The sequence below is a fragment of the Garra rufa genome, chromosome 20 (assembly GCF_049309525.1).
Source record: "Garra rufa chromosome 20, GarRuf1.0, whole genome shotgun sequence".
Taxonomy (NCBI): domain Eukaryota; kingdom Metazoa; phylum Chordata; class Actinopteri; order Cypriniformes; family Cyprinidae; genus Garra; species Garra rufa.
In genome coordinates, this window is record NC_133380.1 from 32,331,885 (window position 1) to 32,354,384 (window position 22,500).

At 47.2% G+C, this 22,500-nt stretch overlaps 47 non-coding genes across 47 annotated transcripts; 41 read left to right on the forward strand and 6 right to left on the reverse strand.

Annotated features, from left to right (window-relative positions):
* Positions 1–56: 56 nt before the first annotated feature.
* trnai-aau (transfer RNA isoleucine (anticodon AAU)) lies at positions 57–130 on the forward strand. Its single transcript has one exon. It is a non-coding gene; the product is annotated as a tRNA-Ile (tRNA).
* Positions 131–226: 96 nt separating this feature from the next.
* Positions 227–299, forward strand: trnaf-gaa (transfer RNA phenylalanine (anticodon GAA)). The gene has a single exon. It is a non-coding gene; the product is annotated as a tRNA-Phe (tRNA).
* A 136-nt stretch (positions 300–435) lies between these two features.
* Positions 436–507, forward strand: trnaq-uug (transfer RNA glutamine (anticodon UUG)). Its single transcript has one exon. It is a non-coding gene; the product is annotated as a tRNA-Gln (tRNA).
* Positions 508–621: 114 nt separating this feature from the next.
* trnaq-cug (transfer RNA glutamine (anticodon CUG)) lies at positions 622–693 on the forward strand. The gene has a single exon. It is a non-coding gene; the product is annotated as a tRNA-Gln (tRNA).
* Positions 694–11,022: 10,329 nt separating this feature from the next.
* On the forward strand, positions 11,023–11,094 carry trnap-ugg (transfer RNA proline (anticodon UGG)). The gene has a single exon. It is a non-coding gene; the product is annotated as a tRNA-Pro (tRNA).
* A 97-nt stretch (positions 11,095–11,191) lies between these two features.
* trnai-aau (transfer RNA isoleucine (anticodon AAU)) lies at positions 11,192–11,265 on the forward strand. The gene has a single exon. It is a non-coding gene; the product is annotated as a tRNA-Ile (tRNA).
* A 96-nt stretch (positions 11,266–11,361) lies between these two features.
* trnaf-gaa (transfer RNA phenylalanine (anticodon GAA)) lies at positions 11,362–11,434 on the forward strand. Its single transcript has one exon. It is a non-coding gene; the product is annotated as a tRNA-Phe (tRNA).
* A 129-nt stretch (positions 11,435–11,563) lies between these two features.
* On the forward strand, positions 11,564–11,635 carry trnaq-uug (transfer RNA glutamine (anticodon UUG)). Its single transcript has one exon. It is a non-coding gene; the product is annotated as a tRNA-Gln (tRNA).
* Positions 11,636–11,749: 114 nt separating this feature from the next.
* trnaq-cug (transfer RNA glutamine (anticodon CUG)) lies at positions 11,750–11,821 on the forward strand. Its single transcript has one exon. It is a non-coding gene; the product is annotated as a tRNA-Gln (tRNA).
* Positions 11,822–11,975: 154 nt separating this feature from the next.
* On the reverse strand, positions 11,976–12,048 carry trnaa-agc (transfer RNA alanine (anticodon AGC)). Its single transcript has one exon. It is a non-coding gene; the product is annotated as a tRNA-Ala (tRNA).
* A 529-nt stretch (positions 12,049–12,577) lies between these two features.
* Positions 12,578–12,648, forward strand: trnap-ugg (transfer RNA proline (anticodon UGG)). Its single transcript has one exon. It is a non-coding gene; the product is annotated as a tRNA-Pro (tRNA).
* Positions 12,649–12,745: 97 nt separating this feature from the next.
* On the forward strand, positions 12,746–12,819 carry trnai-aau (transfer RNA isoleucine (anticodon AAU)). Its single transcript has one exon. It is a non-coding gene; the product is annotated as a tRNA-Ile (tRNA).
* A 96-nt stretch (positions 12,820–12,915) lies between these two features.
* On the forward strand, positions 12,916–12,988 carry trnaf-gaa (transfer RNA phenylalanine (anticodon GAA)). The gene has a single exon. It is a non-coding gene; the product is annotated as a tRNA-Phe (tRNA).
* A 129-nt stretch (positions 12,989–13,117) lies between these two features.
* Positions 13,118–13,189, forward strand: trnaq-uug (transfer RNA glutamine (anticodon UUG)). Its single transcript has one exon. It is a non-coding gene; the product is annotated as a tRNA-Gln (tRNA).
* A 114-nt stretch (positions 13,190–13,303) lies between these two features.
* trnaq-cug (transfer RNA glutamine (anticodon CUG)) lies at positions 13,304–13,375 on the forward strand. Its single transcript has one exon. It is a non-coding gene; the product is annotated as a tRNA-Gln (tRNA).
* A 154-nt stretch (positions 13,376–13,529) lies between these two features.
* trnaa-agc (transfer RNA alanine (anticodon AGC)) lies at positions 13,530–13,602 on the reverse strand. Its single transcript has one exon. It is a non-coding gene; the product is annotated as a tRNA-Ala (tRNA).
* A 468-nt stretch (positions 13,603–14,070) lies between these two features.
* On the forward strand, positions 14,071–14,142 carry trnap-ugg (transfer RNA proline (anticodon UGG)). Its single transcript has one exon. It is a non-coding gene; the product is annotated as a tRNA-Pro (tRNA).
* A 97-nt stretch (positions 14,143–14,239) lies between these two features.
* Positions 14,240–14,313, forward strand: trnai-aau (transfer RNA isoleucine (anticodon AAU)). The gene has a single exon. It is a non-coding gene; the product is annotated as a tRNA-Ile (tRNA).
* A 96-nt stretch (positions 14,314–14,409) lies between these two features.
* Positions 14,410–14,482, forward strand: trnaf-gaa (transfer RNA phenylalanine (anticodon GAA)). Its single transcript has one exon. It is a non-coding gene; the product is annotated as a tRNA-Phe (tRNA).
* A 129-nt stretch (positions 14,483–14,611) lies between these two features.
* Positions 14,612–14,683, forward strand: trnaq-uug (transfer RNA glutamine (anticodon UUG)). Its single transcript has one exon. It is a non-coding gene; the product is annotated as a tRNA-Gln (tRNA).
* Positions 14,684–14,797: 114 nt separating this feature from the next.
* trnaq-cug (transfer RNA glutamine (anticodon CUG)) lies at positions 14,798–14,869 on the forward strand. The gene has a single exon. It is a non-coding gene; the product is annotated as a tRNA-Gln (tRNA).
* Positions 14,870–15,023: 154 nt separating this feature from the next.
* trnaa-agc (transfer RNA alanine (anticodon AGC)) lies at positions 15,024–15,096 on the reverse strand. Its single transcript has one exon. It is a non-coding gene; the product is annotated as a tRNA-Ala (tRNA).
* A 524-nt stretch (positions 15,097–15,620) lies between these two features.
* On the forward strand, positions 15,621–15,692 carry trnap-ugg (transfer RNA proline (anticodon UGG)). The gene has a single exon. It is a non-coding gene; the product is annotated as a tRNA-Pro (tRNA).
* Positions 15,693–15,789: 97 nt separating this feature from the next.
* On the forward strand, positions 15,790–15,863 carry trnai-aau (transfer RNA isoleucine (anticodon AAU)). Its single transcript has one exon. It is a non-coding gene; the product is annotated as a tRNA-Ile (tRNA).
* A 96-nt stretch (positions 15,864–15,959) lies between these two features.
* On the forward strand, positions 15,960–16,032 carry trnaf-gaa (transfer RNA phenylalanine (anticodon GAA)). The gene has a single exon. It is a non-coding gene; the product is annotated as a tRNA-Phe (tRNA).
* A 136-nt stretch (positions 16,033–16,168) lies between these two features.
* Positions 16,169–16,240, forward strand: trnaq-uug (transfer RNA glutamine (anticodon UUG)). The gene has a single exon. It is a non-coding gene; the product is annotated as a tRNA-Gln (tRNA).
* Positions 16,241–16,354: 114 nt separating this feature from the next.
* On the forward strand, positions 16,355–16,426 carry trnaq-cug (transfer RNA glutamine (anticodon CUG)). The gene has a single exon. It is a non-coding gene; the product is annotated as a tRNA-Gln (tRNA).
* A 154-nt stretch (positions 16,427–16,580) lies between these two features.
* trnaa-agc (transfer RNA alanine (anticodon AGC)) lies at positions 16,581–16,653 on the reverse strand. Its single transcript has one exon. It is a non-coding gene; the product is annotated as a tRNA-Ala (tRNA).
* Positions 16,654–17,182: 529 nt separating this feature from the next.
* Positions 17,183–17,253, forward strand: trnap-ugg (transfer RNA proline (anticodon UGG)). Its single transcript has one exon. It is a non-coding gene; the product is annotated as a tRNA-Pro (tRNA).
* Positions 17,254–17,350: 97 nt separating this feature from the next.
* Positions 17,351–17,424, forward strand: trnai-aau (transfer RNA isoleucine (anticodon AAU)). Its single transcript has one exon. It is a non-coding gene; the product is annotated as a tRNA-Ile (tRNA).
* A 96-nt stretch (positions 17,425–17,520) lies between these two features.
* Positions 17,521–17,593, forward strand: trnaf-gaa (transfer RNA phenylalanine (anticodon GAA)). The gene has a single exon. It is a non-coding gene; the product is annotated as a tRNA-Phe (tRNA).
* Positions 17,594–17,722: 129 nt separating this feature from the next.
* Positions 17,723–17,794, forward strand: trnaq-uug (transfer RNA glutamine (anticodon UUG)). The gene has a single exon. It is a non-coding gene; the product is annotated as a tRNA-Gln (tRNA).
* Positions 17,795–17,908: 114 nt separating this feature from the next.
* On the forward strand, positions 17,909–17,980 carry trnaq-cug (transfer RNA glutamine (anticodon CUG)). The gene has a single exon. It is a non-coding gene; the product is annotated as a tRNA-Gln (tRNA).
* A 154-nt stretch (positions 17,981–18,134) lies between these two features.
* On the reverse strand, positions 18,135–18,207 carry trnaa-agc (transfer RNA alanine (anticodon AGC)). Its single transcript has one exon. It is a non-coding gene; the product is annotated as a tRNA-Ala (tRNA).
* A 524-nt stretch (positions 18,208–18,731) lies between these two features.
* On the forward strand, positions 18,732–18,803 carry trnap-ugg (transfer RNA proline (anticodon UGG)). The gene has a single exon. It is a non-coding gene; the product is annotated as a tRNA-Pro (tRNA).
* A 97-nt stretch (positions 18,804–18,900) lies between these two features.
* Positions 18,901–18,974, forward strand: trnai-aau (transfer RNA isoleucine (anticodon AAU)). The gene has a single exon. It is a non-coding gene; the product is annotated as a tRNA-Ile (tRNA).
* A 96-nt stretch (positions 18,975–19,070) lies between these two features.
* Positions 19,071–19,143, forward strand: trnaf-gaa (transfer RNA phenylalanine (anticodon GAA)). The gene has a single exon. It is a non-coding gene; the product is annotated as a tRNA-Phe (tRNA).
* Positions 19,144–19,272: 129 nt separating this feature from the next.
* trnaq-uug (transfer RNA glutamine (anticodon UUG)) lies at positions 19,273–19,344 on the forward strand. Its single transcript has one exon. It is a non-coding gene; the product is annotated as a tRNA-Gln (tRNA).
* Positions 19,345–19,458: 114 nt separating this feature from the next.
* Positions 19,459–19,530, forward strand: trnaq-cug (transfer RNA glutamine (anticodon CUG)). Its single transcript has one exon. It is a non-coding gene; the product is annotated as a tRNA-Gln (tRNA).
* Positions 19,531–20,286: 756 nt separating this feature from the next.
* Positions 20,287–20,358, forward strand: trnap-ugg (transfer RNA proline (anticodon UGG)). Its single transcript has one exon. It is a non-coding gene; the product is annotated as a tRNA-Pro (tRNA).
* Positions 20,359–20,455: 97 nt separating this feature from the next.
* Positions 20,456–20,529, forward strand: trnai-aau (transfer RNA isoleucine (anticodon AAU)). The gene has a single exon. It is a non-coding gene; the product is annotated as a tRNA-Ile (tRNA).
* A 96-nt stretch (positions 20,530–20,625) lies between these two features.
* Positions 20,626–20,698, forward strand: trnaf-gaa (transfer RNA phenylalanine (anticodon GAA)). The gene has a single exon. It is a non-coding gene; the product is annotated as a tRNA-Phe (tRNA).
* A 129-nt stretch (positions 20,699–20,827) lies between these two features.
* On the forward strand, positions 20,828–20,899 carry trnaq-uug (transfer RNA glutamine (anticodon UUG)). The gene has a single exon. It is a non-coding gene; the product is annotated as a tRNA-Gln (tRNA).
* Positions 20,900–21,013: 114 nt separating this feature from the next.
* Positions 21,014–21,085, forward strand: trnaq-cug (transfer RNA glutamine (anticodon CUG)). The gene has a single exon. It is a non-coding gene; the product is annotated as a tRNA-Gln (tRNA).
* A 154-nt stretch (positions 21,086–21,239) lies between these two features.
* On the reverse strand, positions 21,240–21,312 carry trnaa-agc (transfer RNA alanine (anticodon AGC)). Its single transcript has one exon. It is a non-coding gene; the product is annotated as a tRNA-Ala (tRNA).
* Positions 21,313–21,841: 529 nt separating this feature from the next.
* On the forward strand, positions 21,842–21,913 carry trnap-ugg (transfer RNA proline (anticodon UGG)). The gene has a single exon. It is a non-coding gene; the product is annotated as a tRNA-Pro (tRNA).
* A 200-nt stretch (positions 21,914–22,113) lies between these two features.
* Positions 22,114–22,185, forward strand: trnaq-cug (transfer RNA glutamine (anticodon CUG)). Its single transcript has one exon. It is a non-coding gene; the product is annotated as a tRNA-Gln (tRNA).
* Positions 22,186–22,500: the final 315 nt, after the last annotated feature.

Below are 22,500 nucleotides of genomic sequence, written 5' to 3' on the forward strand. Positions count from 1 at the left end.
GCCCACGAGCAGTCAGCAAACTTTGGGGAAATTGGGCAGACGTCTGGCCGGAGCCAGGCCGGTTAGCTCAGTTGGTTAGAGCGTGGTGCTAATAACGCCAAGGTCGCGGGTTCGATCCCCGTACGGGCCAACGTCTTTTGTTCTCTGTTAGCTCGTCTCTGCTCTTCTCTCAAAGCGACGGGTGGTGTCACGTAAACCCCTGCAGACCAAACCCTAGGGGGATGTGGCCGAAATAGCTCAGTTGGGAGAGCGTTAGACTGAAGATCTAAAGGTCCCTGGTTCAATCCCGGGTTTCGGCAGATGCAGCTTTCTTTTGTCTTTTGGTCGAGGGTGGCCAGTGACCAAAACTCACTGGGATACAACCCCTCGCTCTGACTGGTTCCCCCTAGCCGCAACACTATCTACCTCCAGGTCAGCTGTCAAAGAGGCGCTCGTGGTTCCATGGTGTAACGGTTAGCACTCTGGACTTTGAATCCAGCGATCCGAGTTCAAATCTCGGTGGAACCTACGTGCCTTCTTGCGGCAGATAAAAACAAAAAAGGCTCAACTTTATTTTTGTTGCTGGTGAGCCGTAAGCCACTTCTTCTTTGCTTTCCTCTGAGCAGCGGCCTATCTCGTCAAGGTTCCATGGTGTAATGGTTAGCACTCTGGACTCTGAATCCAGCGATCCGAGTTCAAATCTCGGTGGGACCAAAAGCTTGCCACGAATGTGCGCAGGGCCCGTTCTGAGAAATTCTTTTGACAGCAGTGGGCCCCAAAGGCTCACGCAACTGCGAGGGTACGTTTCGCACCGCAAAAAGCGCAGTCTGTCTCCTTGGGAGACGTGCGCGTAAAAGGGCAGGAGCCCTTTGGAGAATGCGGGCATCGATCCCGCTACCTCTCGCTTGCGCCTACTGCATCCCACCGATTGAGCCAAAGTAAGCCCAAAGTAAGCCCACATGAGCCAATCGCGTTTCTTTCCTGGGCTTACTTTTGACCAATCACGTTTCTCTCCTGGGCTTACTTTTGACCAATCACGTTTCTCTCCTGGGCTTACTTTTGACCAATCACGTTTCTCTCCTGGGCTTACTTTTGACCAATCGCGTTTCTCTCTGGGGCTTACTTTTGATCAATCGGGTTTCTCTCTGGGGCTTACTTTTGACCAATCGCGTTTCTCTCCCGTGGCTCACTTTTGACCAATCGCTGCGACCGTTTATTATTGTCATCGATCTTTGCAATAGGTAAGGCTAAGGTGTACTTCATTTTTAAATATAATTTAATATCGTTATTTGTTCATAAATAGTGTGTATTTTTGGAAAATAGAACGTGCCAATGCATGTATATCACACGTTTTCTGAAGTATTTGCGAACCTGTAACTTTTTAAATGATAAATACAGAACAAAACATGTCGCTACTGATCAGATAGGTTAAAATCATCGACAGTCCTAATTAGCCTACATTACTATGTGTGTATTGTGTGCGAAGAAAAGAATACTAATATTAAAATATTTATTTACTTATATATGTAGAGAGACAGAGAGCTGGGTAACTTACTTACTGCAACTGTAATGACTGTAAGTTAATTAGTTACTAATTCCAAGTTACAAGACAAATTGTAGTTAGTTATTTAAACCATTAACAGTTACATTACACATTTTAGGTAATATAAGTTAGTCAGACTACTTTTACGTTACTTTTAGATTACTTTTGACCTAACTTGTTTATCACATTGATTTAAACAGGGTAATCTTGAAAAAAAGAATAAGAAAATAGATTGTATTTGTTGTTATTAACAACACTAAGTGCATTTAACACATGTTTGTGAAATAACTGCAGGGAGTTAAATAAAAAACTACTAATTAATTAAACCATAAAAATAATAAATTAAAGTAAATCATTTTAAAATCAATTAAAAATGCACAAAAATGATATATATTCTTTTTGTTTACCTGCATGTCTTGTGACCATAACCTCATCAGAGGACCAATGAACATGAAAATGTGATAATTATTAAAATATTCAATTTAAGTATGTTAATTAAATATATTAGTTAAAATGTGTGCATGATAATGTGTTTGAAAGACAAAAGCCTTTGTTGAAGGTGGTTAAAAATATCTACAGTGTGATATTTCAAATAAAAATGAATGTGTTTATCAGTAGTTGATGCAATGTTGAAACACTTTATGCAAACCTGAAATGATTTTTGTAAATCAGTGGTCAAATGCTGTATCTCCACCTGACTAGTGACTGGTCTTTGTGTGAGTGTCCACAAAACTGGAAGACTTTTTTTATGAATATAAGCAGTAGGCTGTTTTAGAAAAGAAATTTAAAAGATCAAAAAGAGGAATTAGGAAGTATATATCAGTTAGGAATAATTTAATGTCATTGTGTAAATAAAATAAAATAAAATCATATAATGCATAAAAAAAGTAACTTTAGTCTGATTCGGAATATTTTAAAATATATATATTTTTTAATCTAAATACAGGTACTTAATTTTTGGATTCTGATTATGTAATTCAGATGAAATAACATGTAATCAGTTACTACCCAGCTCTGCTTATATATATTTCTTATATTTGGTAATAATACTAGTGACCTCCTCCGAGCCTAGAATTATTACTAAAAGGAAATTTCAGACTTCATATTTGACTTTACATATGTTTGTACATATATCAGATTCCTGTCCATGTTTATTACCACAGTAATATGGTTTACATGTAGCTTGTTAAATTATCATTACACACTTAACATACAGGTATCTTTCAGTTTGCTAGAGGTAATAGTCTCTTTCTGATCTTCATTACAGAAAATGTACGCTTACCCCTTTTTTCGCCGCCAATCGGCAACATCGTGCCGGCTCCTCATGGCGCCATCGGAGGAGGCGAAGCGCCTTGAAAATATGGAGTCGGGAAGGGCCAAACCCAAGGAGCAGGTGCTGGCAGAGTCCCGTTCTTTTGTCAGCACAAACGGTGGAGACCCCAGTGACCAGTTTTTAGTACTGGCTCACTGCAAACTTCAGTTTGGGAAGTACCAGGGCCAGAGATTTAGATGGCTCCTGGAAAACTCTCTGGGGTACGCAGTGTATTTGGTGCTCAGCATTTCCAAGGAGACAGCGCAGACAACCCCCCTGTCCGAAAATAAACAGCTCTTCCTACAGTACACTTCTCATATCAGAGAGATGGCTGAAGAAGTGGAGAAGTATGAGAGGAAGCAGGAAATGCAAGCAGAAGCCCGAGCATCTGGAGACCAGGGCTGCTTGATGGTGGAGTTTGGTGACTTCCAGGGCCGGTCCATGAAGGAAGTTTATGAGGACCAAAGCAAGGAGGCCCAAGCCCTCATCAGGTACCTGGTTAAGGCCGATGCCAGGCCAAACACCAACATGGCCATTTTCAAGACATATGTCCTGAAAAGGCAGGCTTCTGCTGTGGGCACCAGTGTACGTCCTGCACGTCCACCTGCAACCTCCAGTGCCTCTGTACCTCCAGCCGCAGCCTCCAGTACCTCTGCACCTCCACCTGCAGCCATCCGAACTGGTGTACAGCGGACCGCCACTGTGAAAGCGCTGTTGGCGCATGGCAAACATTTGTCTCCTTCACAGCTGGCGAAAAAACTCGTGTCACCAGTTAAACACTGTGAGTAGGAGTGTGAATATTACGTTTTCCCTACAGAAATTGTACACGTATTCATTTATTGTTATGGCAAACCTGTCCACTTGCTGTTTCCAGATCCATTAGTGCAGTCTACTTTACCTTCTCCAGCAGCAGAAACTTTGGCCCGAAGACAGCTTTTCGCTACAGGTACGTAAGCACCACCTTACATACACTTGTCTCTGTGTATTGGTCACAGTAATAGTTGTAACATTTGTGCTCCAGGCACTTCCGTTTCCACTGCTGAAGATGATGATGAGGAGCTGGTATTTGCTGCATCACAATGTGAAGCACAGCTGAATACAGGTGTGGCATATGACACCAATACAAATGTTATAAGAATGTTTTGTGAAAACACAATGGGAAGCATTAAAAATAAAAATCTAATTTTTTTAATATTTTTGTTTACAATACAGAATTATGTCACATCATGCCTCAAGTGGGATTTCTTCAAAAGGTTAAGGATGTCCAAAGGTGTCAGTGTATTTATTTGCGTTTCTAAACTTACCCGTTGTTAAACAATCACTAGATAACTTTCTCACACTGCTTGCTCTTCTCACTCACTCACTCACTCACTCTTTAGCTCCCCCTGAGCAGACAGGATGGTGGAGAGTCATTCTTCTTATGATGAGAAGAACAGTTTTTCCTTATTGTATATGTGTGCATGCTTCATGTCTGTGCGCATCATTACTGAATTCATCACACCTCATTTTCCTTACTTAATCACAACAGATTCTCATTCTCAAAGAACTGTACTAATTGCATTTTTCTTACATCAATAAAGTGTACGCTGTGTTCTTTGCTTCTTAACACTAGTACCATTTTCTTCACTGTTATGCCTTAATATATTCAAAACGATTATTAACACTCCTCCAAAATTACTGCTTCGCAGGCTGTTTGTGGGCTGCATTTATGGCGTAGTTCTATCAAATCCAACCTTATACCATCCTTATATTGTTTTTGTTACTGTTTACTCAGAGGCCTGTGCCGGTCCGTCTCCATTGGCGGAAACAGCAAAAACACCAGATCCTCCACATCATCAGCCACCAGCTGAGCTCCCAGGCCACTGGAAAGATCATCTTCCACCTTTCCAGCATGAGTGGATCCGGAACACACTATTTAAGGCCAACCCACGAACCGGCAAGCCAGAACTAGTGTCCCAGCTGAAGCTTTGGTGGTATCCTCCTCAGCCCCCTTTAATTAACAGTCAGCCACCCGCCTCACCAGACCTCTTCTTCTGTCGGCCCCTTTTCTTGTGGATGCCGCTGAAGATGTGGTTATTTCCTCTTGTCTGTGTTCGCCCAGACTGTGGTAGGCACAGGCTAACAGCAGCAGGACTTTACCGCACCGTGCGCAAGGTTTTGGACATCGACGGGTGGTATGACCTTGCCACTGAGTATCTGGAGTGCAAAGGCTGCAAAAAGAAGTATCCTGCCTGGTCCGAGGACATCTTAGGGCAGCTGGATATGGGCCATCTCAGTCAGTTTCCAGCTTTGCTGACATACAGGTAATTCATAATGACAATCATTCATTATTAGGCACTTTTATCTTGTGTGTTTTTTCTACAACCAAAGCATTTGCATGATTATATTGTTGTTTCCTTAGATACTCATGTGACAACCGGGTGCTGAGGATGATGAGGGAGAGGACACTGGGCAACAGTGTGACTCAGCTGTACAAGAAGCTGATGGAACAGCACAGTGAGGCATGGACACAGCGTGTTCTGCAGTACCTGACTGCCTGCGAACCGTTCACAAGGTCCTCCCTTGTGCAGCCTCCTGTATTTGCTGAGCCTCCCCTTTTACCTGCCCTGCCTAAGCCTAAGTGGCTCTTAGCCGTGTACGCCAGAGATGTTCTTTGGCGACTGCATGAGGTCAAAGCCAAAATAACATCCGTCTTTGGCTCTGTTCTCAAGATGGACTCCACTAAAAAGGTATCACAGTCCTGTTTATATCCAGAAATTTGTCAGATATGGATATATGTGCATACACAATGAATACAGTTTTGTCACCCTTTTATTTTTCCCAATAGGTCACAAAGAAACTCGCAGGTGCTGCTTCAGGTACAGCTGCCTGGTGCACAAATGTGGGGAATGAACACGGCCAAGTCCTCGTCTCTGTGCTTACAGCCGCCGAGGGACATGGACTGGACCCCATGGCAGCTGGCCTGATGAAGCGCTACCGGGACGCAGGAGAGGCAGCCCCAAAAGTGATGTACGTGGACAGAGATTGCTGCTGTCAGCATGGCCAGTGTCAGGTGAAGATGATGTTCTCGGAGTGGGTCGAGCTTGAAGTGCACCTCGACATCTGGCATTTCATGCGGCGATTTGCTGCAGGTGTCACGACAGAGGCTCATCCACTCTACGGGATCTTCATGGCCCGTCTGTCCACGTGCATCTTTCAGTGGGATCCAGAGGATGTGGCTGCACTTCGCAGTGCAAAGGAGGGTGAGCTGGTGGCAAAGAGGACTGGCCACATCTCAGAAAGGGCGGTCAGTGCTCGCATTACCCGGAGAGAGTTGGCACTGCACTGCCGGAGGAGGACCAGGGGGGTGGAGGAGACCACCAGATTGATCGGGTCACTGATTGATCTGTTCGACAGTGCGGACGGGAAGGACACTCTGGGAGTTCCTCTGCTGAATCACGAACGGATCCAGCAGATATGGAAGGAACAGCGGAAGCACGTTCCGTGTATCCAAGACCCAGAGAACTTTCCGCTGTACATGAAGAAGGGGACACTGAAGAAGGGCGGTGTGGAGCTGTGCTGTTACAGGTGTGCCCGTGGCTCTACCTCCTTGGAGTCTTTCCACCTCCACCTAAACCGTTTTATTCCAGGTATTACATACATACGGATTACAATTTTTTTTGTCAAAAATATAAGCACTATAACTGCTTCCATTACTTTAAAGTAATGTCACATGAATAAATGTCACACTCTACAGTAATACTACAGTTCTTTTCTGATGTCATAAGCATTAACAAAGCTGTATTGCCTGACAAGTCACTAGTAACTATAATTTTTAATGTAATTTAAATTGCGATTACTCACATTCAAAAGTTGTTTATATAATATATGTGTAATATATGTATTTATTATGTATAAATAAAAACACACACATACAGTATATATTTTGAAAATAATTACATGTATATATTTATTATTCATATAATTTATATTATATATAAATATATTTAATATATATACATATATTTTTCTTAAATATATACATGCATGTGTTGTGTAATTGTATTGTAATTATGTAACTCTATTACATGTAACCAGTTACCTCATAGCACCTCATGTGAAGTACAAAACTTTTTTGTTTATTTAATTTTTAGGAACCAGTGCCAGTGATGCGCATTTTCAAGCGTATCTCCTTGAGGGCTTGATGCGTTGGAATGATGACCGGATGGAAGACGCCATAAAAGGAGCATCCTCCATCCGGACATATGGCTGTGCCATGAGGGAGGCTGTGGACCGGCTTAGCCAAGCTGTCTTCGGGAAGCCCTGGGATGAGCGCTATCGCCCTCCTGGAGCATATACAGGCAAGAAATTCATTAATTCATGTTTTTGTTTTTTTATAGATCATTTGAATTATTTTTGCAAAACAAAAAAATTCATAGATGAACAGGGAGATCACATTCATATATTGTACTATTTTATCTATTTAGCCTTTAATGTATTAGACAAAATGTTAAGAACACTTTCTTTTTTCCCATTTTATTCTTGTAGGTGAATTGCTGGGAATGGAGTACCTTTACAGCCAGACTGGCAAAACACTGACTCCAGTGCTCCAGAACCCAGAGGAGGAAGACAGGCTGGTGGAGGCAGTTGATGACCAGGACCTGCAAGATGAGGGGTTTGACGAAGAGATCACGGAGGACATCACAGTTCCAGTGCTGTATGAGGATGACCCCTGCCGTGATCTTAAAAACAGCCCCTCATCTTTGCCTCTGCCTCAGTCCCCGGCATCACCGGCTGAGCCGTCCACATCATCTGGCGGAGATGGACAGCATCTTGCCCCTGCCCCTTCAGTGCTGTCACAGCCGTCCGACACTGAAGGCAGTCTCTCCGACGAGGCTCAGGTAAGACACTTTAAGGGCTTTATTTAATTTCAGTATCATTTTATTCCACTTATATTACCATAAATCTGCATTTACTAGGGAGCAGTCATTGGACCCGATGGCATCGCTGGCTGGGACAAGGTCCAGGAACTGGCTGGTTACCTGGTGGGATTTCGTGAGGCTCCTTACCTCACTGACCTGCAGGTGACAGAGGTCATCCAGCTGTGGACAGCTCTCCCTGACTCTGACAAACAGCGGGTCAACTATCAGCCTCGACATCAGCCTCAGCTGACACATGGGCGCTTTAAAGCACCGAAGCGGACCGGAGTCACACCGGGTGTGGAGAGTGTTAAACGGTGTCTGATTGGACATCCTGGGGGTCCAGCACAGTGGCCCAACACCAGTCGGTTGGTTGAGGCAATTTGTACAAAGCTGTGCGCTTTACACAAGTCGCCGACCAAGAAGGCTGGAGTTTGCACCCCCAGGTGGTCTAAAATCCTCACCGATTACCACCACATCCGAGAGCTGGTGCTTAACAGTCCAAGGCTGATGGATGAAACCATGATCCAGCTGTTTGAGCTAAACCAGAAGACACTCATTCAGTGGTAAGCAAGGCACATTATATGCTTCAAATTAAATGAATACTTCTTAAAACATATTTATAATACAAGTAATTTATTGTCAGGTTTCAGCGGCGGCAGAAGAATCAGGAAATGAGTGTCCTCGCTCAGGGACTGACTTCACCTGACCCAATTGCTGTGGCCGATGCGCAGCTTCCTCTGCCGAGGGAAAAATTGGATGAAGCGCCATCGACATCAGGGCCAAAACATCCATTTATCCTTCTGCCAAATCGGGAAGGACAGGCTCCGATCCTGCGGCCAGGTCGACGGCCCGCTGCTACCACCACCACACAGTGCCCCATTGCACCTGCCCCCACAGCATCAGAAGTAGTGCAGCCCATTTCAGCACCTGGGTCATTGTTAGGCACACTAGTCCTTAACCCGGACATGACTGTGTCAGTGGTGATCCCCTCTTCTGGTCCTTCAACATTGAGTGCAGGCCCAGCTCCACCTGCTCCTGCGTCTGATGCTCCTGTGTCCCGTTACACCCAGAGGAACAGGCGTCGACGGGCCCTGGAGGAGGAAAGTGGAGTACACAAGAGAAAGTATGTGCGAGGGGTTACTTTTAACAAATGCAGCAAATGTGGGCAGCCCAAAACGAAAGAATTCGGCCATAGTCGGTATGGCAATGCCACATTTTGCCCGAGTGCCTCAAATGGCAAATCTTTCGATGAATGGTTGGCAGAACAGCGGCAGCTACATAAACCTCCTCAATAAAGACAATCTTTTCTGTATATATTTTGTTTACATGTGCCCACTCTTTTATACTGTTCAGTATCATCCTCAATACTGTATTCTCCTCAAAAAAATAATGTTTTCTGTATCTATTTTGTATATATTACATGGGCCCACTCTTTCACATTGTTCGGTATCCTCCTCAATAAATAATGTATTTTCTGTATATATTTTGTATTTTACATGGGCCCACTCTTTCCCATTTTCCGGAATCTTCCTTAATAAATATCTTTTAATGTATATATTTTGTTTATATTACATGGGCCCTCTCTTTCATATTGTCTGGTATGTTCCTCAATAAATAATATTGTTCCTGTATATATTTTGTTTTTATTACATGGGCCCACTCCTTCATATTGTCATGTATACCCCTCAATAAATAAAATAAATATGTCTTTTTTGTATATATTTTGAATATTACATGGGCCCACTTTTTCATATTGTCCTGTATACCCCTCAATACTGTATCCTCCTCAATAAATTATATCTTTTCTGTATATATTATGTGTATGTATATTATGTTCATGTAAATTAAACATTTTACATTTGAACATTTAAAGTGTCTTTTGATCAGATAAATTAAATCTGATAAATGATATCCATCAAATCATGTCCCACATATACAAAAAAAAATAATAATAATCTTTGAGAAAACATTTTATTCATTAATTTAAACATAAACAAGTAATATGCCTTTTAAAAATATTATAAACATAATTAACATAAAACATAAAATCAACTACTTAACATATCAACATTTTAATTCGTTTTATTTAACCATAAACATATATCATATACATTTATGTTTATACATATTTACCAAACAATTATTTTCACAAAATAATAAATATCAATCAACATATTGATATGTCTAGGGCGCGATTTGTGGAAAAAGCAGGTGAGGATGGGGGCGTGTTTTAATACGACGGAAACTGTCAACGTGACGATTCGCTCCAATCGGATCGCGTATTTAACCATAAACATAAACATGTAATATGCCTTTTAAAAATAACATACACAAATTAATAAATATCAATCAATATAATGTTATGTCTAGGGCGAGATTTGTAAAAAATAAAATAAAAATAAAAACAAGGTGGGATGGGGCGTGTTTTTAATACGACGTAAAGCGTCAACGTGATGATTCACTGTTTCGAATCAGTCCAACCGGATCAAGTTTCGCGATTCGCGAATCATTTGATTCAGAACGGGACTTCGACTCAGTCGCGCAGACCGCGGGTTCGAATCCAGCCCGCCGAGGGTGACGTATTTCACATGTAACTAAAACTCATCCATACCGCACAGGAATATAGCCCGAATATTGTTGCAGGGGAAACTTGTCGGCACACTTGCGTTTTCGCGTCTTTTTCGCTTGCGAGGGGGGGCTCAAAGATTGGGCTCCTTCTTATGCTAAGCGAGCGCTCTACCATTTGAGCTAATTCCCCTGGCCGCAGAAGGCAGAATCTTCTCCCTGTTAGGTCCACCACCATTATTGAATCCATTCAAAGGCCCACTTTCATTCCTTTGCCTTTGACCTTGTCTCGAGGTGTGTCATTTCTTCCATTGCAGTTAATTTTTTCTTTCTTTTGTTGTTGCTATTTGTCTTCTTTGCTTTTGGTTATTATGATCGCCGCCAACTTGTTTGTTTTTAGACTCATTTCTTCTAATGCTTGCTTGTTTCATTCAGTGTTTTTAATGTTGTTTTTTGGGCTTTCTTGTTGTTGTTGCTTTATTACAAACGATCCACTTGGCTTTCACAAGATTGTGATCCTGTATCGGAAGTGACTGTTGCGGTCAAGTAAGTCTGCACCCCTGAGGACCGTAACAGGGTGAGTAGAGCAGGGCAGAAACAAGTTTCTCAGAAATCGAGGTGCTTTTTGCCACAAGCGCAGACTTCCGGATGCTCCCTGCATTCAAAGCCACGTGAAGAGCGTCGCTCGAGGGCAGGCGGCGGTGCGCCAGCTGCGTGAGCGTGGCTCGTTGGTCTAGGGGTATGATTCTCGCTTTGGGTGCGAGAGGTCCCGGGTTCAAATCCCGGACGAGCCCGTGGTCAGGCTTGGTCCTGAAGCTTTTCTGCCTGCTAAGGGGCCCACGAGCAGTCAGCAAACTTTGGGGAAATTGGGCAGACGTCTGGCCGGAGCCAGGCCGGTTAGCTCAGTTGGTTAGAGCGTGGTGCTAATAACGCCAAGGTCGCGGGTTCGATCCCCGTACGGGCCAACGTCTTTTGTTCTCTGTTAGCTCGTCTCTGCTCTTCTCTCAAAGCGACGGGTGGTGTCACGTAAACCCCTGCAGACCAAACCCTAGGTGGATGTGGCCGAAATAGCTCAGTTGGGAGAGCGTTAGACTGAAGATCTAAAGGTCCCTGGTTCAATCCCGGGTTTCGGCAGATGCAGCTTTCTTTTGGTCGAGGGTGGCCAGTGACCAAAACTCACTGGGATACAACCCCTCGCTCTGACTGGTTCCCCCTAGCCGCAACACTATCTACCTCCAGGTCAGCTGTCAAAGAGGCGCTCGTGGTTCCATGGTGTAACGGTTAGCACTCTGGACTTTGAATCCAGCGATCCGAGTTCAAATCTCGGTGGAACCTACGTGCCTTCTTGCGGCAGATAAAAACAAAAAAGGCTCAACTTTATTTTTGTTGCTGGTGAGCCATAAGCCACTTCTTCTTTGCTTTCCTCTGAGCAGCGGCCTCTCTCGTCAAGGTTCCATGGTGTAATGGTTAGCACTCTGGACTCTGAATCCAGCGATCCGAGTTCAAATCTCGGTGGGACCTGCTTTTGCCACGAATGTGCGCAGGGCCCGTTCTGAGAAATTCTTTTGACAGCAGTGGGCCCCAAAGGCTCACGCAACTGCGAGGGTACGTTTCGCACCGCAAAAAGCGCAGTCTGTCTCCTTGGGGACGTGCGCGTAAAAGGGCAGGAGCCCTTTGGAGAATGCGGGCATCGATCCCGCTACCTCTCGCATGCTAAGCGAGCGCTCTACCATTTGAGCTAATTCCCCTGGCCGCAGAAGGCAGAATCTTCTCCCTGTTAGGTCCACCACCATTATTGAATCCATTCAAAGGCCCACTTTCATTCCTTTGCCTTTGACCTTGTCTCGAGGTGTGTCATTTCTTCCATTGCAGTTAATTTTTTCTTTCTTTTGTTGTTGCTATTTGTCTTCTTTGCTTTTGGTTATTATGATCGCCGCCAACTTGTTTGTTTTTAGACTCATTTCTTCTAATGCTTGCTTGTTTCAATCAGTGTTTTTAATGTTGTTTTTTGGGCTTTCTTGTTGTTGTTGCTTTATTACAAACGATCCACTTGGCTTTCACAAGATTGTGATCCTGTATCAGAAGTGACTGTTGCGGTCAAGTAAGTCTGCACCCCTGAGGACCGTAACAGGGTGAGTAGAGCAGGGCAGAAACAAGTTTCTCAGAAATCGAGGTGCTTTTTGCCACAAGCGCAGACTTCCGGATGCTCCCTGCATTCAAAGCCACGTGAAGAGCGTCGCTCGAGGACAGGCGGCGGTGCGCCAGCTGCGTGAGCGTGGCTCGTTGGTCTAGGGGTATGATTCTCGCTTTGGGTGCGAGAGGTCCCGGTTCAAATCCCGGACGAGCCCGTGGTCAGGCTTGGTCCTGAAGCTTTTCTGCCTGCTAAGGGGCCCACGAGCAGTCAGCAAACTTTGGGGAAATTGGGCAGACGTCTGGCCGGAGCCAGGCCGGTTAGCTCAGTTGGTTAGAGCGTGGTGCTAATAACGCCAAGGTCGCGGGTTCGATCCCCGTACGGGCCAACGTCTTTTGTTCTCTGTTAGCTCGTCTCTGCTCTTCTCTCAAAGCGACGGGTGGTGTCACGTAAACCCCTGCAGACCAAACCCTAGGGGGATGTGGCCGAAATAGCTCAGTTGGGAGAGCGTTAGACTGAAGATCTAAAGGTCCCTGGTTCAATCCCGGGTTTCGGCAGATGCAGCTTTCTTTTGGTCGAGGGTGGCCAGTGACCAAAACTCACTGGGATACAACCCCTCGCTCTGACTGGTTCCCCCTAGCCGCAACACTATCTACCTCCAGGTCAGCTGTCAAAGAGGCGCTCGTGGTTCCATGGTGTAACGGTTAGCACTCTGGACTTTGAATCCAGCGATCCGAGTTCAAATCTCGGTGGAACCTACGTGCCTTCTTGCGGCAGATAAAAACAAAAAAGGCTCAACTTTATTTTTGTTGCTGGTGAGCCGTAAGCCACTTCTTCTTTGCTTTCCTCTGAGCAGCGGCCTCTCTCGTCAAGGTTCCATGGTGTAATGGTTAGCACTCTGGACTCTGAATCCAGCGATCCGAGTTCAAATCTCGGTGGGACATGCTTTTGCCACGAATGTGCGCAGGGCCCGTTCTGAGAAATTCTTTTGACAGCAGTGGGCCCCAAAGGCTCACGCAACTGCGAGGGTACGTTTCGCACCGCAAAAAGCGCAGTCTGTCTCCTTGGGGACGTGCGCGTAAAAGGGAAGGAGCCCTTTGGAGAATGCGGGCATCGATCCCGCTACCTCTCGCATGCTAAGCGAGCGCTCTACCATTTGAGCTAATTCCCCTGGCCGCAGAAGGCAGAATCTTCTCCCTGTTAGGTCCACCACCATTATTGAATCCATTCAAAGGCCCACTTTCATTCCTTTGCCTTTGACCTTGTCTCGAGGTGTGTCATTTCTTCCATTGCAGTTAATTTTTTCTTTCTTTTGTTGTTGCTATTTGTCTTCTTTGCTTTTGGTTATTATGATCGCCGCCAACTTGTTTGTTTTTAGACTCATTTCTTCTAATGCTTGCTTGTTTCATTCAGTGTTTTTAATGTTGTTTTTTGGGCTTTCTTGTTGTTGTTGCTTTATTACAAACGATCCACTTGGCTTTCACAAGATTGTGATCCTGTATCAGAAGTGACTGTTGCGGTCAAGTAAGTCTGCACCCCTGAGGACCGTAACAGGGTGAGTAGAGCAGGGCAGAAACAAGTTTCTCAGAAATCGAGGTGCTTTTTGCCACAAGCGCAGACTTGCCAGCTGCGTGAGCGTGGCTCGTTGGTCTAGGGGTATGATTCTCGCTTTGGGTGCGAGAGGTCCCGGGTTCAAATCCCGGACGAGCCCGTGGTCAGGCTTGGTCCTGAAGCTTTTCTGCCTGCTAAGGGGCCCACGAGCAGTCAGCAAACTTTGGGGAAATTGGGCAGACGTCTGGCCGGAGCCAGGCCGGTTAGCTCAGTTGGTTAGAGCGTGGTGCTAATAACGCCAAGGTCGCGGGTTCGATCCCCGTACGGGCCAACGTCTTTTGTTCTCTGTTAGCTCGTCTCTGCTCTTCTCTCAAAGCGACGGGTGGTGTCACGTAAACCCCTGCAGACCAAACCCTAGGGGGATGTGGCCGAAATAGCTCAGTTGGGAGAGCGTTAGACTGAAGATCTAAAGGTCCCTGGTTCAATCCCGGGTTTCGGCAGATGCAGCTTTCTTTTGGTCGAGGGTGGCCAGTGACCAAAACTCACTGGGATACAACCCCTCGCTCTGACTGGTTCCCCCTAGCCGCAACACTATCTACCTCCAGGTCAGCTGTCAAAGAGGCGCTCGTGGTTCCATGGTGTAACGGTTAGCACTCTGGACTTTGAATCCAGCGATCCGAGTTCAAATCTCGGTGGAACCTACGTGCCTTCTTGCGGCAGATAAAAACAAAAAAGGCTCAACTTTATTTTTGTTGCTGGTGAGCCGTAAGCCACTTCTTCTTTGCTTTCCTCTGAGCAGCGGCCTCTCTCGTCAAGGTTCCATGGTGTAATGGTTAGCACTCTGGACTCTGAATCCAGCTATCCGAGTTCAAATCTCGGTGGGACCTGCTTTTGCCACGAATGTGCGCAGGGCCCGTTCTGAGAAATTCTTTTGACAGCAGTGGGCCCCAAAGGCTCACGCAACTGCGAGGGTACGTTTCGCACCGCAAAAAGCGCAGTCTGTCTCCTTGGGGACGTGCGCGTAAAAGGGCAGGAGCCCTTTGGAGAATGCGGGCATCGATCCCGCTACCTCTCGCATGCTAAGCGAGCGCTCTACCATTTGAGCTAATTCCCCTGGCCGCAGAAGGCAGAATCTTCTCCCTGTTAGGTCCACCACCATTATTGAATCCATTCAAAGGCCCACTTTCATTCCTTTGCCTTTGACCTTGTCTCGAGGTGTGTCATTTCTTCCATTGCAGTTAATTTTTTCTTTCTTTTGTTGTTGCTATTTGTCTTCTTTGCTTTTGGTTATTATGATCGCCGCCAACTTGTTTGTTTTTAGACTCATTTCTTCTAATGCTTGCTTGTTTCATTCAGTGTTTTTAATGTTGTTTTTTGGGCTTTCTTGTTGTTGTTGCTTTATTACAAACGATCCACTTGGCTTTCACAAGATTGTGATCCTGTATCAGAAGTGACTGTTGCGGTCAAGTAAGTCTGCACCCCTGAGGACCGTAACAGGGTGAGTTGGGCAGAAACAAGTTTCTCAGAAATCGAGGTGCTTTTTGCCACAAGCGCAGACTTCCGGATGCTCCCTGCATTCAAAGCCACGTGAAGAGCGTCGCTCGAGGGCAGGAGGCGGTGCGCCAGCTGCGTGAGCGTGGCTCGTTGGTCTAGGGGTATGATTCTCGCTTTGGGTGCGAGAGGTCCCGGGTTCAAATCCCGGACGAGCCCGTGGTCAGGCTTGGTCCTGAAGCTTTTCTGCCTGCTAAGGGGCCCACGAGCAGTCAGCAAACTTTGGGGAAATTGGGCAGACGTCTGGCCGGAGCCAGGCCGGTTAGCTCAGTTGGTTAGAGCGTGGTGCTAATAACGCCAAGGTCGCGGGTTCGATCCCCGTACGGGCCAACGTCTTTTGTTCTCTGTTAGCTCGTCTCTGCTCTTCTCTCAAAGCGACGGGTGGTGTCACGTAAACCCCTGCAGACCACACCCTAGGGAGATGTGGCCGAAATAGCTCAGTTGGGAGAGCGTTAGACTGAAGATCTAAAGGTCCCTGGTTCAATCCCGGGTTTCGGCAGATGCAGCTTTCTTTTGTCTTTTGGTCGAGGGTGGCCAGTGACCAAAACTCACTGGGATACAACCACTCGCTCTGACTGGTTCCCCCTAGCCGCAACACTATCTACCTCCAGGTCAGCTGTCAAAGAGGCGCTCGTGGTTCCATGGTGTAACGGTTAGCACTCTGGACTTTGAATCCAGCGATCCGAGTTCAAATCTCGGTGGAACCTATGTGCCTTCTTGCGGCAGATAAAAACAAAAAAGGCTCAACTTTATTTTTGTTGCTGGTGAGCCATAAGCCACTTCTTCTTTGCTTTCCTCTGAGCAGCGGCCTCTCTCGTCAAGGTTCCATGGTGTAATGGTTAGCACTCTGGACTCTGAATCCAGCGATCCGAGTTCAAATCTCGGTGGGACCTGCTTTTGCCACGAATGTGCGCAGGGCCCGTTCTGAGAAATTCTTTTGACAGCAGTGGGCCCCAAAGGCTCACGCAACTGCGAGGGTACGTTTCGCACCGCAAAAAGCGCAGTCTGTCTCCTTGGGGACGTGCGCGTAAAAGGGCAGGAGCCCTTTGGAGAATGCGGGCATCGATCCCGCTACCTCTCGCATGCTAAGCGAGCGCTCTACCATTTGAGCTAATTCCCCTGGCCGCAGAAGGCAGAATCTTCTCCCTGTTAGGTCCACCACCATTATTGAATCCATTCAAAGGCCCACTTTCATTCCTTTGCCTTTGACCTTGTCTCGAGGTGTGTCATTTCTTCCATTGCAGTTAATTTTTTCTTTCTTTTGTTGTTGCTATTTGTCTTCTTTGCTTTTGGTTATTATGATCGCCGCCAACTTGTTTGTTTTTAGACTCATTTCTTCTAATGCTTGCTTGTTTCAATCAGTGTTTTTAATGTTGTTTTTTGGGCTTTCTTGTTGTTGTTGCTTTATTACAAACGATCCACTTGGCTTTCACAAGATTGTGATCCTGTATCAGAAGTGACTGTTGCGGTCAAGTAAGTCTGCACCCCTGAGGACCGTAACAGGGTGAGTAGAGCAGGGCAGAAACAAGTTTCTCAGAAATCGAGGTGCTTTTTGCCACAAGCGCAGACTTCCGGATGCTCCCTGCATTCAAAGCCACGTGAAGAGCGTCGCTCGAGGACAGGCGGCGGTGCGCCAGCTGCGTGAGCGTGGCTCGTTGGTCTAGGGGTATGATTCTCGCTTTGGGTGCGAGAGGTCCCGGTTCAAATCCCGGACGAGCCCGTGGTCAGGCTTGGTCCTGAAGCTTTTCTGCCTGCTAAGGGGCCCACGAGCAGTCAGCAAACTTTGGGGAAATTGGGCAGACGTCTGGCCGGAGCCAGGCCGGTTAGCTCAGTTGGTTAGAGCGTGGTGCTAATAACGCCAAGGTCGCGGGTTCGATCCCCGTACGGGCCAATGTCTTTTGTTCTCTGTTAGCTCGTCTCTGCTCTTCTCTCAAAGCGACGGGTGGTGTCACGTAAACCCCTGCAGACCAAACCCTAGGGGGATGTGGCCGAAATAGCTCAGTTGGGAGAGCGTTAGACTGAAGATCTAAAGGTCCCTGGTTCAATCCCGGGTTTCGGCAGATGCAGCTTTCTTTTGGTCGAGGGTGGCCAGTGACCAAAACTCACTGGGATACAACCCCTCGCTCTGACTGGTTCCCCCTAGCCGCAACACTATCTACCTCCAGGTCAGCTGTCAAAGAGGCGCTCGTGGTTCCATGGTGTAACGGTTAGCACTCTGGACTTTGAATCCACCGATCCGAGTTCAAATCTCGGTGGAACCTACGTGCCTTCTTGCGGCAGATAAAAACAAAAAAGGCTCAACTTTATTTTTGTTGCTGGTGAGCCGTAAGCCACTTCTTCTTTGCTTTCCTCTGAGCAGCGGCCTCTCTCGTCAAGGTTCCATGGTGTAATGGTTAGCACTCTGGACTCTGAATCCAGCGATCCGAGTTCAAATCTCGGTGGGACATGCTTTTGCCACGAATGTGCGCAGGGCCCGTTCTGAGAAATTCTTTTGACAGCAGTGGGCCCCAAAGGCTCACGCAACTGCGAGGGTACGTTTCGCACCGCAAAAAGCGCAGTCTGTCTCCTTGGGGACGTGCGCGTAAAAGGGAAGGAGCCCTTTGGAGAATGCGGGCATCGATCCCGCTACCTCTCGCATGCTAAGCGAGCGCTCTACCATTTGAGCTAATTCCCCTGGCCGCAGAAGGCAGAATCTTCTCCCTGTTAGGTCGACCACCATTATTGAATCCATTCAAAGGCCCACTTTCATTCCTTTGCCTTTGACCTTGTCTCGAGGTGTGTCATTTCTTCCATTGCAGTTAATTTTTTCTTTCTTTTGTTGTTGCTATTTGTCTTCTTTGCTTTTGGTTATTATGATCGCCGCCAACTTGTTTGTTTTTAGACTCATTTCTTCTAATGCTTGCTTGTTTCATTCAGTGTTTTTAATGTTGTTTTTTGGGCTTTCTTGTTGTTGTTGCTTTATTACAAACGATCCACTTGGCTTTCACAAGATTGTGATCCTGTATCAGAAGTGACTGTTGCGGTCAAGTAAGTCTGCACCCCTGAGGACCGTAACAGGGTGAGTTGGGCAGAAACAAGTTTCTCAGAAATCGAGGTGCTTTTTGCCACAAGCGCAGACTTCCGGATGCTCCCTGCATTCAAAGCCACGTGAAGAGCGTCGCTCGAGGGCAGGCGGCGGTGCGCCAGCTGCGTGAGCGTGGCTCGTTGGTCTAGGGGTATGATTCTCGCTTTGGGTGCGAGAGGTCCCGGGTTCAAATCCCGGACGAGCCCGTGGTCAGGCTTGGTCCTGAAGCTTTTCTGCCTGCTAAGGGGCCCACGAGCAGTCAGCAAACTTTGGGGAAATTGGGCAGACGTCTGGCCGGAGCCAGGCCGGTTAGCTCAGTTGGTTAGAGCGTTGTGCTAATAACGCCAAGGTCGCGGGTTCGATCCCCGTACGGGCCAACGTCTTTTGTTCTCTGTTAGCTCGTCTCTGCTCTTCTCTCAAAGCGACGGGTGGTGTCACGTAAACCCCTGCAGACCAAACCCTAGGGGGATGTGGCCGAAATAGCTCAGTTGGGAGAGCGTTAGACTGAAGATCTAAAGGTCCCTAGTTCAATCCTGGGTTTCGGCAGATGCAGCTTTCTTTTGGTCGAGGGTGGCCAGTGACCAAAACTCACTGGGATACAACCCCTCGCTCTGACTGGTTCCCCCTAGCCGCAACACTATCTACCTCCAGGTCAGCTGTCAAAGAGGCGCTCGTGGTTCCATGGTGTAACGGTTAGCACTCTGGACTTTGAATCCAGCGATCCGAGTTCAAATCTCGGTGGAACCTACGTGCCTTCTTGCGGCAGATAAAAACAAAAAAGGCTCAACTTTATTTTTGTTGCTGGTGAGCCGTAAGCCACTTCTTCTTTGCTTTCCTCTGAGCAGCGGCCTCTCTCGTCAAGGTTCCATGGTGTAATGGTTAGCACTCTGGACTCTGAATCCAGCGATCCGAGTTCAAATCTCGGTGGGACCTGCTTTTGCCACGAATGTGCGCAGGGCCCGTTCTGAGAAATTCTTTTGACAGCAGTGGGCCCCAAAGGCTCACGCAACTGCGAGGGTACGTTTCGCACCGCAAAAAGCGCAGTCTGTCTCCTTGGGGACGTGCGCGTAAAAGGGAAGGAGCCCTTTGGAGAATGCCGGCCTCGATCCCGCTACCTCTCGCATGCTAAGCGAGCGCTCTACCATTTGAGCTAATTCCCCTGGCCGCAGAAGGCAGAATCTTCTCCCTGTTAGGTCCACCACCATTATTGAATCCATTCAAAGGCCCACTTTCATTCCTTTGCCTTTGACCTTGTCTCGAGGTGTGTCATTTCTTCCATTGCAGTTAATTTTTTCTTTCTTTTGTTGTTGCTATTTGTCTTCTTTGCTTTTGGTTATTATGATCGCCGCCAACTTGTTTGTTTTTAGACTCATTTCTTCTAATGCTTGCTTGTTTCATTCAGTGTTTTTAATGTTGTTTTTTGGGCTTTCTTGTTGTTGTTGCTTTATTACAAACGATCCACTTGGCTTTCACAAGATTGTGATCCTGTATCAGAAGTGACTGTTGCGGTCAAGTAAGTCTGCACCCCTGAGGACCGTAACAGGGTGAGTAGAGCAGGGCAGAAACAAGTTTCTCAGAAATCGAGGTGCTTTTTGCCACAAGCGCAGACTTCCGGATGCTCCCTGCATTCAAAGCCACGTGAAGAGCGTCGCTCGAGGGCAGGCGGCGGTGCGCATGCTGCGTGAGCGTGGCTCGTTGGTCTAGGGGTATGATTCTCGCTTTGGGTGCGAGAGGTCCCGGGTTCAAATCCCGGACGAGCCCGTGGTCAGGCTTGGTCCTGAAGCTTTTCTGCCTGCTAAGGGGCCCACGAGCAGTCAGCAAACTTTGGGGAAATTGGGCAGACGTCTGGCCGGAGCCAGGCCGGTTAGCTCAGTTGGTTAGAGCGTGGTGCTAATAACGCCAAGGTCGCGGGTTCGATCCCCGTACGGGCCAACGTCTTTTGTTCTCTGTTAGCTCGTCTCTGCTCTTCTCTCAAAGCGACGGGTGGTGTCACGTAAACCCCTGCAGACCAAACCCTAGGTGGATGTGGCCGAAATAGCTCAGTTGGGAGAGCGTTAGACTGAAGATCTAAAGGTCCCTGGTTCAATCCCGGGTTTCGGCAGATGCAGCTTTCTTTTGGTCGAGGGTGGCCAGTGACCAAAACTCACTGGGATACAACCCCTCGCTCTGACTGGTTCCCCCTAGCCGCAACACTATCTACCGCCAGGTCAGCTGTCAAAGAGGCGCTCGTGGTTCCATGGTGTAACGGTTAGCACTCTGGACTTTGAATCCAGCGATCCGAGTTCAAATCTCGGTGGAACCTACGTGCCTTCTTGCGGCAGATAAAAACAAAAAAGGCTCAACTTTATTTTTGTTGCTGGTGAGCCGTAAGCCACTTCTTCTTTGCTTTCCTCTGAGCAGCGGCCTCTCTCGTCAAGGTTCCGTGGTGTAATGGTTAGCACTCTGGACTCTGAATCCAGCGATCCGAGTTCAAATCTCGGTGGGACCTGCTTTTGCCACGAATGTGCGCAGGGCCCGTTCTGAGAAATTCTTTTGACAGCAGTGGGCCCCAAAGGCTCACGCAACTGCGAGGGTACGTTTCGCACCGCAAAAAGCGCAGTCTGTCTCCTTGGGGACGTGCGCGTAAAAGGGAAGGAGCCCTTTGGAGAATGCGGGCATCGATCCCGCTACCTCTCGCATGCTAAGCGAGCGCTCTACCATTTGAGCTAATTCCCCTGGCCGCAGAAGGCAGAATCTTCTCCCTGTTAGGTCCACCACCATTATTGAATCCATTCAAAGGCCCACTTTCATTCCTTTGCCTTTGACCTTGTCTCGAGGTGTGTCATTTCTTCCATTGCAGTTAATTTTTTCTTTCTTTTGTTGTTGCTATTTGTCTTCTTTGCTTTTGGTTATTATGATCGCCGCCAACTTGTTTGTTTTTAGACTCATTTCTTCTAATGCTTGCTTGTTTCATTCAGTGTTTTTAATGTTGTTTTTTGGGCTTTCTTGTTGTTGTTGCTTTATTACAAACGATCCACTTGGCTTTCACAAGATTGTGATCCTGTATCAGAAGTGACTGTTGCGGTCAAGTAAGTCTGCACCCCTGAGGACCGTAACAGGGTGAGTAGAGCAGGGCAGAAACAAGTTTCTCAGAAATCGAGGTGCTTTTTGCCACAAGCGCAGACTTCCGGATGCTCCCTGCATTCAAAGCCACGTGAAGAGCGTCGCTCGAGGGCAGGCGGCGGTGCGCCAGCTGCGTGAGCGTGGCTCGTTGGTCTAGGGGTATGATTCTCGCTTTGGGTGCGAGAGGTCCCGGGTTCAAATCCCGGACGAGCCCGTGGTCAGGCTTGGTCCTGAAGCTTTTCTGCCTGCTAAGGGGCCCACGAGCAGTCAGTCCAGCGATCCGAGTTCAAATCTCGGTGGAACCTACGTGCCTTCTTGCGGCAGATAAAAACAAAAAAGGCTCAACTTTTGTTGCTGGTGAGCCGTAAGCCACTTCTTCTTTGCTTTCCTCTGAGCAGCGGCCTCTCTCGTCAAGGTTCCATGGTGTAATGGTTAGCACTCTGGACTCTGAATCCAGCGATCCGAGTTCAAATCTCGGTGGGACATGCTTTTGCCACGAATGTGCGCAGGGCCCGTTCTGAGAAATTCTTTTGACAGCAGTGGGCCCCAAAGGCTCACGCAACTGCGAGGGTACGTTTCGCACCGCAAAAAGCGCAGTCTGTCTCCTTGGGGCAGCCGTGGCCTAATGGTTAGAGAGTCGGACTTGTAACCCAAGGTTGCAGGTTCGAGTCTCAGGTCCGGCAGGGATTGTGGGTGGGGGGAGTGAATGTACAGCACCCTCTCCACCCTCAATACCACGACTGAGGTGAGTCCCTTGAGCAAGGCACCGATCCCCCAACTGCTCCTGTATCAGAAGTGACT